The 15798-nt window shown below is 37.6% G+C and overlaps 1 protein-coding gene across 3 annotated transcripts in view; it reads right to left on the reverse strand.

The window, feature by feature from the left end:
- The window catches only part of taf3 (TAF3 RNA polymerase II, TATA box binding protein (TBP)-associated facto), a 190983-nt gene that overhangs the window by 95970 nt on the left and 79215 nt on the right, over nucleotides 1-15798 (reverse strand). The window contains exon 1 of one of the 3 annotated variants that reach the window (XM_080207705.1): nucleotides 10520-11014. The exons of the other annotated variants lie outside the window; for them this stretch is intronic. The gene's annotated coding sequence lies outside the window, so the exon portion shown is untranslated. Of the gene's footprint in view, nucleotides 1-10519; nucleotides 11015-15798 lie in introns of those variants that run through there. 3 annotated transcript variants of the gene reach the window in all.

The following is a 15798-nucleotide window of genomic DNA, read 5'->3' on the forward strand; positions in this document are numbered from 1 at the left end:
TTACACACTGCAAATTGTAAACAATTAAAATTTCAGAACCATTTTAAAAAAATGAAAAATAAAGCTACTTCCCCTCCCTAAATCAGCCCCTTTAGTCTCCATGCCTGAAGTACATTTAGCCCCACAGCACAATAAACCCTCCCTTGTTCCAGGCTTAACTAAAAACATTTGAAGAAAAACAGTTTGAAATGCTTCAGCTCAGACACATCTCTAGTGAATGCAAAGAATTTATACAAATTAATATGAGAAAATTAAGTAGGGGCCATTGTGACAAACAGTTATATCCGTAACACTTGGCTTATGAAATACTACCCTTCCTTATTTTTGGGTGAGAGAGGAGAGTGCGAGTGTGAGTGTGAGCATGTGCATGTGAGTGTGGTAGTGGGGAGCGAGAGCGTTGGAGTGAAATAACCTTCAATTCCCAACTTCCTCCTTCAAATCCTTTCAATTATAAATCTGCTCAAATGCCAACTATCATAAATGCTGGCCATCACTTTAACTTTGTCAATTACTATTAAAGAGAATTTTGATTTCTAAAACTTGTGATTTGATATTAGCTCATTTTTAAACCCCAAAAGTAACAAATCATTCTAATTTCTTCCAAACCTACACACTTAAGTGAGGCTATATTTAAATATGTAGATGCATGTCAAATGGAAATCTTTTATACTTGTGTAAGTAATTCATATTTTTAAATGGTTAGGAGTCTTTTATTTCTTGAATTATTTATTTCATTGCCAATTTCTGAACAAATGACTTTGATAATATACTCACTGCAAGTAGTTAATTTGTGTTTGTACATATTGTGAGTGCATTTGCTCTTTAACATCCCGCTCTCCCAATAAAATTTACACCAAATGAGCTTTTGAGCCAGGCTGTTAAATTGCTGACTTACTGGAGCCTAGGAGTAACTTTCCCTCTTATTTTCTCAGCTCTACTTTACATCGCTACCTCACTCCCATTGTTCTCATACTACACATCTCATGCTCCAATGCACTAATTATCTCGTACATAAAACATACTTCTGTGGAACTGTCAGTGACATATTTACAAACAAGGAAAATTACTCTTAATTTTTTTTCCTAAAAATATGGTTTCAACTTCTCAATTTGAAGTTTTTTGAAAAAAAATGTACTGCAGAGGGGAAATGAATAACTCAGCAGATGAATTCCTTGTACTTTTTCAGTAGAAATATTTAAATTCATTCATATATAACATTTGTACCAAGTTTATTTTTGGGAGGAGCACACTACCAGACTATAGGAGTGAAAGTTAAAAGAAGAGCAATTTGCAAATTGTGTCTGTACACTGTTACGATCTTATAGTTAAGAAGATAATCGTGCAGATAGGAAAAGAAAGCATTAAATTAAAATATCTTAAGCCATCTATACTAATAGAAACTTTTAGGCCACAAAAACTTGATGCGAAATGATTAGTAATTGTCCTTTTTAAGTTTCAAGTTGTGTAATAGAGTAAACAATGTGATATTCATTGCAGAAAATGTTCAAAATCAAAACATTTTTGTGACTTAAAAATCTAAAACAGGCACGCTTTAATTAAATGCAGTGACAGCTAAAATCAGGGACCATAAATGGTCACAACAGTTGAGCAGTATCCAGTCTATTAAGGACAATTTTTGTATTCTACTTCCATGTTAACTAGACATGTTGCAAGATTGTTTCATACAGCTAAAAGTTTGCATAGATAGATAACAACAGACAGTTTGGCCCGCTGAATTACTGTTACGCATAAATCATCCTTTTCACTTCCACTGTAGTAAAGATTTTTTTAAACACATAAGGATTTGAATTCTTGTCACTCAGAAAACTGCCAGCTTTATATATTGATCCAAGTTTTCTCAATAACAGAAAAAAGGGAAGCAAAGTTAAATCTCTATGAGTCTATTCGGGCAAATATGTAGGGAAGACATTAAAGATTATCTTAAGTACAAATTCAGGTAGCTGACTGGAATTATTAAATAGCCAACCTCCCTAGCTTTTCCTTCTTGCAATGGGAAGTTAGAAATTGTGTTTAAAACTACTCAACATTTCCAGTCAGCAGACGTAAACAAAGATTCACACTTCAAAATTATTTTTAAAAAATGGATAATAAATATGACAAATGAGAAGATAATAAGTGTGGGGAAAATCAATTTTAGGTTAATAAAAAGCCATAAAATTATCTTCCAATTTTTAATTGCATGCGACAGGTGAATCAGACATCACACCCCAATTCAAAATCACATACAGTACAGTTTTGGGATCTAATTATATGTTATCTGAAGATTTGATGAAATATATTCCGAATAGTTGCCGAAGAACTGGTGAAGGTCACTTCACAGGGAATACAGGAAGGGAGTTCCTACAGTAATTTGCCTAGGATTTTAATCTAGTAAAGCTGTCAGTGTTATTATCGCCACCGTTTCAACATCAAAACTGCTCTACAAATAAAAAACTTATTAAATGGATACAATACCCTACATTTGATTTCAAAGAGACTCATTTCACAACCTTTACTGTGACACCTGACATTGTACTGGCAGAAAAAATCTGTTTCTTCAGGGTTTCATTATCACAATCCCAGTAAAGTCAATATAAAAGTATAGAAGTGTGATGAGGAATTATGCTCAACTTCATTTTCTTTTTGTCACCTTTTTTTTGAAAAAGATTGACCTCCTTGTTTAAAAGTTAATGCTGATGACACCAAGGAATGAATGCTTTACAGAAATTACTGAGTCTGATGATCTGAGGGAAGAAGTTAGTTACAATCATTAATCCATGGCAACCTCAGCTCCAACTGATGACGCTGGTGTCTTCATTCCCATTGATGAAAGCAAATATTAAAGCCAAATTTGAACTAATTTAAGTCAAATATTCAAGAATTTAATTCAAATCCAGACTTTTTTAAACAGTGATTTCTATATTAAAATGCAATTATGTAGGAAAATGTGATAGCAACATCTCACCAACAGAAGACTCTCTTTTATTTTGGGTGGTGACTGTTGAGGAATGAGTGCTGTTTCAGGAAGGAATGTTGGCCAAGACATGTTGATTCTTCCCTACGTAGCACCACTTCATCCAAATGATAGCACTTTTTATTATTGCAGCATTAAAATGCCAGTCCAGAATATCTGCTCCAGTCAAGGGTTGGGACTCAAACTCAACCTTCCAAAGTGAAGCAAGATCACTGTTAACTGATGCAAGCCATTGCACCAGGACCTAAATAACAAAGAGCAAACTGCCCACTTGAATATTTTGGGACCTGCCTTTCCAACGTGGACAGATTTTATTATCTAATTTGTGGATGTTACCTGCTGATAATATTAATTTCCACTTGACATCTGCGCCAGTGGTAATGACTTATTTCCGAAATTTGTGGATTACTAGTATTGTGAACAGTCTGATAGAATTGCTACTCCCTTTTAATTTACCATTCTGAAAACAGGTGCAGTGACCAATACAGATCAAGCAATCCTTACCATGAAAATGGTTGGAGTCAAGCTAATGTTCAGGTAAGATTATGAAGTTGTTAGAATGAAGTCTTGGGAAATAGAATTCAATTACTATATCACTGAATTCACTGCTGAGCCAGATGCTTCTTTTTTCCATTGGTGCTAAAGTTTTCAAATTAAAATTGCCAAATATTTGGCATAAAATGAATATGCTTCTAGTAAACACCTTTACATCATTCTGCTCTATCTAGAAAATCATTATAGAGAGAAAAATAAAATTACTGCAAAAGCTAAGAGATATCTAGCTGGATACCTGGCTTCCCTGATGAGGCACAACAGCTGCAGCGGGAGCAGTGACTACCTTTAGCTGCCACTAAACATTACTGTCTATCTGCAAGAAAGCAAACATCTTTAACTTTATCATTTTTATTGGCATTCAATAATTGTACACAATGGCAGATTACAGCATTGCAGAAGGAATCAATGGTATATAGTGCAACATTCATTCAGCCTGCTTTTCATATCACACTTTGATTTCAGAGTTTCGATGGATGTCACAGAATGGACTGGCAGAAACTGTTATCCATGGCTGAGTCTGAACTTGTAAATAACAAATACAGTATCGCTGTGCCCTTCTTGAATTTAATGCCAGCACAACACTGACTGTGAATCAAGCTGCTTTGCTTGACATTCTTCTTATACATTCAGCATTTGGCAGGGTGAAATGCATTTTAGTTACAAAGATCTACCTATTAAAACAACAGATCAGCATTTCAGAATTAACTTCCTGAAAAATACCTATTAACTAAAACATTTATTTAGCATACAGAAAGCACATTTTGAAGGGTCGGGCTATTACCATTAGCTTGTGCCTGCTGTTAACTCAGTGCTCCTACAAATTTCAGGATATTAAATTCATTCTTGGTGTCACCTAATCACTCATCAGATTTATCTTATTGCCTTATTCACTTTTCATGTTCAGTGCCATTCTGCAGCATGGGCCTTGGTCAATTCAATGATGGCACTGAAATAAATCAAAAATTACAAAGTACAAGTCCTAAATGTACTTTTATGGCAATAGTTGAAAAGCTTCATTTGTCTTATCAAACCTTTAAACATCATAACTGCCATGACAGCTAATACGGTTCAGCGTTTATTGATTAAAGTCAGCATGTTGTGGAAGTGGAGGGGGTGAAGATATCCAATGTAGTTTGGAATGCAGTTGCTTTCAAACATGGACCAATGTGTAGCTGTAAAGATTCAACTTCAACAGAAGTGAAAGGGAGAACAATGGAAGAGAATGAAGAAGAGTAAATGCACAAAATGACATGACAAGGATCTACAGAAAAGACTGGCAGAGACAGAAGGAGGGAAAAATGGCAAAAGAGATTGACATTAAAATAAATAATGTGACCTTTAAATCATTAGTATTTTCTCATGCAAGCATTTGTGCGATACAGAAAATAACTTGAATTACTGAAAAATAAACTGTTCGGCTCCATCACGCATGATAGCAGCTAGGATTTGTATAATTGTACAATGTAATTGTGGTGGTGATTTGTTTTTAGTGGGAAAAACAGGAAAGGGAAGTTGTCAGAGGAATGCATGGTATCGTAGCCCCTTCTCATGCAGCCGGTGAACTCTTCCAGCAATTTGTGTTTTCATTCTATATCCATCATCTAGAAATGAAAACTCAGGAAATTTATTCTTGCTGGACAAGCTTTTGCTTTGGCATGTCAGTCACTGTTGATTCCAGAAGGAGCTGCTTTTGAGAACTTACTTAGTCCAGGATTGTAAGCGAGCTAAATTAACATATGTTGCTGAAATGACAACATCTCTGAAACACACTGGGTAAATAAAGGTATCAAGCAATGTTAATACAGTCCTCTCACGTTGTCAAGCTAGGAAATTCTGCCAAGTTGAATTTCCTGATTAGATCATCAACGTTTACTGTGAATACCAGGTGATCAGAAAAATCATAAGATATAATTGGAACAGTTTCCTCAAAAAGTGGCGCTGAGAACAAACTCACTTTGGAAGAACAGACCAAGTGTAACAGAGTATTGAAAGGGTTAAACTCCAGCTATTTGCTGTGAACAAATGTATTCAGTAAAACAATTCTCCCAGTATTTACACAAGAACAGCTGAGCACAAATATTTTACTTTACAGCACAGAACTGGGGTCATTAGTATAAAAGTTTACATCGACGAAAAGGCATTAGAGGCACTAAGTGAAAATACACCAAAACTAAAATACTAATTTTTAACTGCATGTCCATGTGTTACAAATGCCAGATACAAACATTATAAAGTATTACACAGGAACGTAACAAACCCTTTTATATAACCCCATTTAAAGATAAAAAAGAAAGTTGTCTATAAAAGAATCTTGCAAGTTGTAGCTATCTTTTATTCCAATCAAAGCTTGGGAATGCTTTTGCAGTACTATTTAAAAAATGAAGAGAGACCAAAATTAGCATTTTCAGACTATTGCCAAGTAAGGTCAGAGTTTATAGAATTAAAATGAGAAACCGCCATACAACTATTCATTAAGTAATCCATAAGCCAATTTTAGGATTTATGGACAGCAAAAATCATCAGCTATTCAGAATGAGCAAGTAGTAATCAGATGTCACCTTCTACTTCTTCCATCTCATCCTTGCAAGCTAAATTCCTAACCCCAAATCACAGGCAATGCAACTGTACCTTGCAAACCTTCTATCTATAGGGAGTGACAGTATCTTTGCTTTCCAACAACCATTAAGAGTTAACTTTCACTATTGCTGCAGATCCTCTCCACCACTGAAATAGTAATGAACTTTCCACCTTTTTTACCTTCATCTCAACGGACTCTGCACTTTTCTGACAAAAAAGGAAAGGGAAACGAAGTGTCACATCTCTGCCAATGTAACAGCTCGTCATTAGGAGGTGCACAACTGTTTGACTACTGGTAATTTTACCTCCTCCCGAGATCTGATAACTGATTAAGCATTTTCCCATTGCAGTACATTGCTAAGTAAAAAACTATACATATACCTCTACTACCTTGTCACCAGTTACTATTTCCTCAAGAAAGAAATGCCACAAACATGCATTGACACAAATAAAGGCAAATCTATTTCACAAAATAGTTGAAAAAATGTCATATCTATGGTGAGAAAATATTATGTTGTCAGGTCACATAGTTCAAGCTAAAACTTCAAATTACATTTATTAAAATACAACAAAATTAATATAGGAGAATAATCTAATCTGACCGTTTTTGATAACTTCTTATACTTGCAACTAACTCACTGACCCGTGGATATTTGGCTTGTACTTGTGACACATAAATAAGACTGAACAAAGTCAAGTAAAATTTAAGTAGACTGCTACCCACTTAAATCCATAAAGTCTTCATTTGCTTTGAAATAGAAATGCATAACACGGACAGGGAAAACCCACTGATGAAGCTAGTCTGTCCCATATCGTCATGATGCCTTATGCATCACAATACAAATTCTCAGCTCCCACCCAGAGCTTTGCCATTTCCTGGGAGGCTCAAGTTAAAGGGGCATAAAGGTAATGGAAAACTGAAATATTCCTCTCTGACCCTTTGGCTAATCAAAACTAATTCATGAAATCAGGTCACAGAGAATTTACAATACAAAAACAGGCTACTTGGCCAATTACAAGATAAAGGTGCTCTTCACCCCAACAAAAATATGCTCAGTTCTTCTCTGAAGAAATATAGCAAAGTAATGTTCACTACACGAGCCAGTAACTTCTTTTCCTAGGTCAACTGTTTTCTGGGAAAATAAAAACTGCTTAACACCAAACTTGTTCTGTTATTAACTGTTTTTAAACTTGATGTCTGCTTCCCTTAACCTATCCAATTAAAATATTTTTTTAAATAAGAAATTGGCATGCAGTCCACACTTTTATAAAACATGCAGTCCTAGCTCTTTTAAATATATCTCAGTAGTTAAGGTTTTTAAACTGACTATAAATCTTGCACCCCCCCACCCCCCCCTTATCTTACAAAAATCGCAGCATCCCACACCACGTGAGGAAACCAATGGTATTGGACTGAAGCTCAAAAGCAAAACACCCTGGATGCTGTAAATCTAAAACAGGAACAGAAAATGCTGGAAATACTTGGCAGATCAGAAGACATCTATTGAGAGAGAAACAGTGCTAACATTTCAGGTCTGTGATATTTCATCAGAACCGTGGCATGGTTTGTTAACTGTCTATGAAAACAATTGAGTTTGCTTTAACGAAAACTTCACAGCATTGTTCATGAATCTTCAGAGTGATGCACTGAAACACCCATAACTCTCTCTCTCACCACTTTTCAATTTGGTTCTATGATTTGATATACCCACTTGCATAACAGTAAAGCAAAGTTAAACATACTTTGCCAAACAAACAAGCACTTTCACCAATACATTGAGATATGCTCACAATAGTAGAGGCTCATCCACATTTCTAACATTTGAAAAAAACTTGGAATCACATGTGTTAGGTCATTAATAAAAATAGCAAAGGCCGACTTATTTTCAAAAAATACAGCTAATTATATCTGTTATTCTTATCACCTAACTGGATAGGATTGCAGCTAGCAGCACCATTGAACAATAGCAATGAGACCTCAAGCAAAATCTTTGGAAATTCTGACTGGCTCAACAATCCCTTGGTGATTGTGGCAATCACTGACAATAAGCTCAAGTTCTTTCCTGAATGGCAGGGATATGTTAACTTTTTGACAAGCTTGATTTATTTGGCCAAACAATCACAACCTTCTGGACTTCTGTCCACAGGCAGTGACATAAACAGGTGAACCGCCCTAATCTAATAATTAATCCCAAACAATAACTGTATATTGCTCCATGTCAACTCAAAAGAAAATCTTTCAGAAGCTCCATTTCAGCCTCAAGAGCACTGGCCCATATACAATTCCATGTGAACAAAAAAAAGATATATTTCGTGATATGACATGAACTTCACTTTAATCACACTCAACATAAACACAACTGTTGAGCATGACAGAACAAACACTGGGACACAACTCAAAACTTTGGGATAAAACATTGACCAACACTTTAATTCCATGCAACAAAAAAACTAACAAAAAACATGAAATCCATTATGAAACTAGTCTTCCAGCAATAAGTACAATGCAGAAACCTCACATTGTGGGAAGGTAAGAGATCTAGCACTATAAACAATGTGAACTTCAGGCTATAGTGGAAAACCTAACAAGTCACTCTAGATTTCATTGCAAACGTAATATAAGGAACAGAACATGGAAAGAGTAAGATGCGTGAGGATGCAAGGACAAAAAGAATAGAGAATACTGAAAGAAATAAGATGGAGAGATTGGCAAACAAGTAAAACATGCAGACTGATATGATTAAAGAAAAAAATGAAAGCGAAGACAAACAATTACTTTGCTGAGCCACTGTACCTACATTCAATTCCACTTAAATGAACATATAAAAAAATAATGAAAAATTGAAACCATTTTCTATTTGCACCATGGTTAAGCGATTGACCAATGAAAAACTTAGATCATTTATCACATGCACACTCGGTAACAATGGTCTATTAAACTATGAGCTCTATTTTACAGCCACCACAGCTAATCTATTTCCTAAAGATTGCTATTACTGTAATTTTTTTTTAAATTATCTGGTGCCACTCTGCAATGTACTAACTGGGCCATCAGGTGAGCTAAAGTAACTTTAAAAAAAACATTTCCTGCGGGGCAAAAAGAATTGACTGAATCAGTTTGTGAAATTTTGCAATACAACATGTTACGGCTTTTAGATTATTTTATACTATACGCTTAAAACAATATCTGCTGCAGTTCAATGGCACAGATTGGGTTGAATTCCACAATTCATGTTCAATGTGATGTTCAAATTTTTGACTCCCAAAAGTGTTCAACAGATCATAGTATGAAAATTTACACTTAAAAATTTACACCAGCTTTAAATTATCTTCTCTCATGCCAACAATTTATACCAGTGGCAGTTATTTAATCAATTGCCGAACATAACCAAACGTAATGGGAACATTTTCACCATTTGGTACCAGTCAGTGTGCATTGTAAACACCAAAGGGGCCATTTCTATGCTGAGCCCATGAAATGTCAGCACAGAATCCCTACAGTGCAGAAGGAGATATTCGGCCCATCACGTCTGCACCATCCCTCCGGCAGAGCATCTTACCCAGGACCACTCCCCACCCTATCACCCCACTAATCCCCTAACCTACACATCTAAAAGGTAATTTAGCATGGTCAATTCACCTAACCTGCACATCTTTGGACTGTCATGTGGTGCCATCTGTGTCGAAGCTCTCAATGTGGAATACATAATGGCTTGCATTATGCAAAGCAGCCAGGCAATAGATTGGCCTAGAAACCATTGTTGGTTACATAAATTTGATGTTTCAGTATGGCGTTTTGCTGTCCACTCTTTTTGCTGAGGTGTTAACCTCATGGAATTATAATAGTGACAGTATGATGTAATGTGAACAAGTGTTCATTATTGATAATTTTATAGCCAAGATATTGCCTCAGTTTTAAAAAAGATTTGTGAAAATCACTGAAGATGTGGCATAAGCAAGGTACCTAATTGAAATTAACTTTACATAATGAAGCCAAAAGTCATTCCAGCTTCACAGATTATATAGCCTTTAATATTTTTAAAATTTTAAAGCTTTATATCGAACAATCAGGTGTTTAGTTTAAGACACAGGATAGAAATGAATACTTGCATACTAAGTCTCAACTTGGGAAATCCAGTTTGACAGGTTATGGACGTTTAACTAGTGGGCCAGCTTTTCAAAATTTAAACCATAATCGTAATCTCACACCTTTCTCAAAGTTTAGTATGAAAGAAATCAAAATGTGAACTTATCCATCAACATCAGCTAGATCAGGAATGCTATGAAGTGCCAACATCTTTAAATGACTAAAGAAATAATAAAGAGCAGCAGCAAATAAACTAGTACACATTGAAATGTTCACTTAGAGTAGAAACAATAATGCAGTGATGATAAAACCTTTGGCATACTCACTCAGAATACAGCTTTGCGAATTTTCATTATGTCCTTCAAGTGCCTTGCTTAAAAGTTCTTTCCGCTGCTGATACAACCATTAGTTTGGACAGTGACGTCCATTTAAACTCAATATTAGTTTTAATTAAGAAAGTAAAAAGAAAACACAGAATCTACCAGCAAATATGAACTTCAATTGCACGCGTGTACGAAGGGTTTTATTACCCACTTGTTTCAATGCTTTACCTCATGTCAGTGCTTGCACTGACATGGCAAAACATTTAATATCAATAGTTCACCATTGCTCAATTAGACTTAAAATTGGTCTCAGAAAACAATTGTTTAAGATGTTGCCTGACTCAATCTATTTTGACTAGGATACAAAGCTGAAATGCCACATTTCAGCTTGTGTTATCCTGATGGCAGCGAAGTCTAATCACACATAAAATATACAGGTGAAACTCAGCAGTTTTTGAGCATGCAATGGACAATTCTTCAGTGATTAATATTTAGCTGTGAGCAGCTACTGTGCTGACCACCCTGTTGAATGAAAAATCCTTCCTTTATTGAATACCGCAGGCAATGAAGTGAACCATAGCCACTAAAGAACTAGTACAACCCTTTAGGAAAAAAAACAGAAATAACTATCACCTTCAGTGACCTGCAATGTAAAATCACAACTCCTGTTTAGAATTGCAAATGAAACGCTGCCTTTGAATCTAAAAGATAAGATCAGTTACACCCAGCACACTGCAAAATGGATTATGAAGCGAATGGTAAATGTATGGAAAAAGTGACCTCCATTTGACAGTGAAACACAAAATAGAAACTAATAATGGCTGTACACTTTTTTGAAAACTCCATAAAGTCCTTCTTTCAAATTTGGGGAGGGACTATGGAATTTTTCTGCCAAATCCTTGTACATTCCTTAGAGTAATAAATGATTACCAAAATAATGATGCTAACCAATTTATTATGGCTTACAGTGGATTTCTCAAGGAACTATAAAGAAAAATCAGGCACTTAAAAGGGAATGTTGAAAACAGGCATTTGTTCTTGCGAAGTAGGTAATGCTGGCAATTCCACATTTATTGTCTATCCCTATGTGTCCTGAGAAAAGGGCAGTGGGAATGTGCACCCCCTGGCTACTCTTCATAAAACCAATTAGTATGACGTAAATTGAGATTTGATTAAGAAACGTTATGCCAAATTGTTAACCAAGTTCACTCAAAATAAATTTAAAACATTTATAATAATTCTGGTTCCTTGAAAGAAGGGTTTTCTAGGGACTGTACAAATTCTCAGTTAAATGTTGCATGCCTGAGCAACCAGGAAATTTAAAGCAACCTATTGCATGATTCATGTCACCACTGATTGTAGGGACCATGTGCACCAGGTTTTGGCAGTTCTTTGTGACCTTTGAGTGATGCCACACTTGTTTAATTCACTTGCCCACACAAGAGGGAATTCGGGTGCTCTTGAAGTTCTCGAAGAAATCACCTTTCAAAAGTCAGAGTTATGCAAAATATTGTTCCTTTCATTATGTAGAGCATTATATCTGGGTGTTATTAGAGACAAAACACCTGAACAAATATCTTTTCAAGATTGCGTAAAAGAATGAAAGACAAATAAATAGCCATCGCAGCATAAGAACATAAGAAATAGGAGCAGGAGTAGGCCATCTAGCCCTTCGAGCCTGCCCTGCCATTCAGTAAGATCATGGCTGATCTGAAGTGGATCAGTTCCACTTTCCCGCTTTCTCCCCAAAACCCTTAATCCCCTTGCCTACCAAAAACCTATCTACCCATGTCTTAAATATATTTAGCAAGGTAGCCTCCATCACTTCAACGGGCAGAGAATTCCAGAGATTCACCACCCTTTGAGTGAAGAAGTTCCTCCTCACTAAACTGCACCCCCCCCCCGCCCCCCCACTTATCTTGAGGCTGTGCCCTCTAGTCCTGCGTCCTTTCTGAGCAGGAAGAACCTTTCCACCTCGACCCTATCCATCCCTTTCATCATCTTATACGTCTCAATAAGATCCCCCCTTCTAAACTCTACCGAGTACAAGCCCAGTCTATTCAGCCTCTCCTCATAGCTCAACCCCCTCAACTCCGGTATCAGCCTCGTAAACCTCCTCTACACTCCCTCCAAGGCCAAAATATCCTTGTGCAAGTGCAGCGACCAAAACTGCACACAGTACTCCAGCTGCGGCCTCACCAGTGCCCTGTACAGTTGCAGCAAGACCTCCCTACTTTTATACAAAGAACAAAGAACAACCCAGCACAGGAAACAGGCCCTTCGGCCCAACGAATTTATATTCAATCCCCCTCGCTATGAAGGCCAGCATCCCATTTGCCTTTCTGACCGCCTGCTGCGCCTGTAGGCTGGGTTTTTGCGACTCATGCACAAGGACCCCCAGGTCCCTCTGCACCATAGCATGCTGCAGCTTTTCGCCCTGTAAGTAGTAGTCCTTCCTACTATTATTCCTACCAAAGTGGATAACCTCACGCTTGCCAACATTGTATTCCATCTGCCGGGTCCTCGCCCACTCGCTCAGCCTATCTAGATCCCTCTGCAGGCTTTCCACACCCTCCGCACAATTTGCTGTTCCACTTATCTTTGTGCCATCAGCAAATTTCGACACCTTACACTCGGCTCCCTCCTCCAGATCATCTATAAAAATGGTAAATAGCTGAGGCCCCAGCACCGATCCCTGGGGCACTCCACTAGTCACCAACCGCCAATCCGAATAGCACCCATTGACACCCACTCTCTGCCTCCTATTTGACAGCCAATCCCCTATCCACGCTAACACCTTACCCCCAACTCCATGCCCCCTAACCTTCTGTAACAACCTTTTGTGCAGCACCTTATCAAACGCCTTCTGAAAATCGAGAAACACCACATCCACCGGTTCCCGTCTATCCACCGCACTAGACACATCCTCATAGAATTCCAATAAATTCGTCAGACACGACTTCCCCTTAACGAATCTGTGCTGCGTCTGCTCTATTAAACAATTCTTCTCAAGATTCTTCTCAAGCATCATTGAATGGGTTTCATTTTGGTCAGGAATTTTGTCTGAAGTTTTATTTTAGTATTGACCCTTTTTTCCAGCACAGAGAAACAGAATTACAACTCAGTAACCTGATCAATTATCACTATGTGAAAGAAAGTTGAAGTACCTTCCTCTGATTCATTTACCAAAAACAGATTGTCTATCACAGTTATGTGGGAGGAGAAACTACTTAAAGCATTAAGCAAAGGATACATTTTATGTCCTAATTTAGATGGGTGGGAAAATATTTGAATACATTATTTCATATAATTTATTTACCGCAGAATTATGGTTGGTGTTTAGCATTGGAACTAGTTAAAAACTTGCACCTAAGCCTTAAAATAAAACGTTTACTCATTTTTGCTCCATATTTTCCATGCTGGAAAATGATTGGAGTTGGGCACTCTCCAGTCCTTCATCAAGATGCATAAACCAAGACACAGGTAGGTAATTCAATTAAGCAGCATTGCTTTAGCATTCTTTCCAGCAAGGACTGCATGGGACTTGTCTGGGAAATTTAAACTTCACTGGTAGCTATCCAATACTCTGATTTAAGTTGGAAACTACAGATGATCCGACTCTCTTAGCAGAATAGTCAGTTACCCAGGAAAGTTTAAAACCACTTCTAACCATACTAGCGACTTATCCCACCCTCTTCACTGAATCCGCCAAATGCCCCTCGTGCCCTACCTACCCATCCATCCATCCCAACCATCTCCCCACACCCCTAGACCACCAACTATCCCTCCACCAACCAACACTCCCTCAGACCATCCAGCACCCCTCCTGCTCCCTGAGCACTTTAACTCTTCACCCACTTACCTTAGCCTCTCAAAGTGACTGAGACCTGGTGTTGCGAATAAGAAAGAGGGCATAGCTTCACTTTCTCCAAGGCTGCTACCCTGGACAGGAAGTCCAAATTTGCTGTGCTGAACATTTCTCACCAGGCCTGGGGCAGAAGATTGGGTGAGAAATGGGCAGCTCCTGATCTGGATGAGTATAATGGAGCGGAATGGCAATCTGAGGGGTTTTCCCCTCCACGGACGTTCTAGCCCATTAATGTTTTTGCATAAGCTCAGTCATGCAAAACCATGCTCACATTAGCAGTTAGCCTCAATTTTTCATGCACAAATACATTAGTTACCGGTGCCTTACAACTGAGCGCACAGGATCAAGCAGATGACCCAGGATGCATTGCAAAGATGCGTGGAGTTTAAGACATACCCACCCTTAGTTCGATATCGATAACACTTCAAAATGGCACTGACCCACACTGGTGATTCACTTTTAGATTCGGCACATAAGTTGACGCCTATTTTCAAAGGGATTATCCATGGTTTCAAATGTCGACTTATATGCTAACATCGACAGTACATCAAACCAATTACCATGTGGCAGCAATCCCCCTTGAAGTCCTCATCCAGTTACCAGGATCTCATCAAAGAGAGCCTTCTTAGTATTACTGTTTTGGCCCCAGCTCATTATTTATACCTTTCCTCAATCTGTAACCTAGATCATGGGTGATCCTTCAATCCTTAGCTTAACCATATGAATTCATACTGGTTGCAGATATTATTCACACAGTTACAGAAATGGCTGACCCATTATGTTGCAACAAGGTAGAATGCTGAGGAAAAGAAGCAGTGGTATTTTCCTAAAATTGAGTTTGATCTCAGCACAAATGCAAAGCAAGCAGTCATGTATGTATCTGAGACGAGCAGGATGGGAATTTATGATCTAGTTTAACATGGAACTAAACGTTTTTGTCTTTATAATGAAAAATACAGCTATTTCATCACACAAAACAAAAAGTACTTGAAAACATCAAACGTTTAACAGTTGATTACCATCTGAGACAGAAAGGGGCGGTTAACATTGTGATGTGACACTCAGTTTTTATGGGTCACAGTCGGCTGCTCTTTCAAATGGTGATCAATTTACTTTTCATTTCCAGCATTTTCTGCTTTTAGTTAAAATTCCAGAATTAATAGCTGGAACTTGCTGACCTTTCATGCTGACATGATATTCAGGTCCCGCTGATGGCACACCCCCCGCCACAGGTACCATGGCAGAGAGGGGTGCATTCAATGGGAAACCCCCTTGACAATGGTGGATCCCACCGCTGGCCAATGGAAGGCCAACTCCGTGAAATATGTGGTGGATTGCGCAGAAAATCCTGCCCAAAACTTTTCCAATTATCATAGTTTATCAACTGAATTTTGTTCTAAAGTAAAGGATAATG

Source organism: Carcharhinus amblyrhynchos, chromosome 19 (genome assembly GCF_965287045.1).
Source record: "Carcharhinus amblyrhynchos chromosome 19, sCarAmb.v2.hapA, whole genome shotgun sequence".
Classification (NCBI taxonomy): domain Eukaryota; kingdom Metazoa; phylum Chordata; class Chondrichthyes; order Carcharhiniformes; family Carcharhinidae; genus Carcharhinus; species Carcharhinus amblyrhynchos.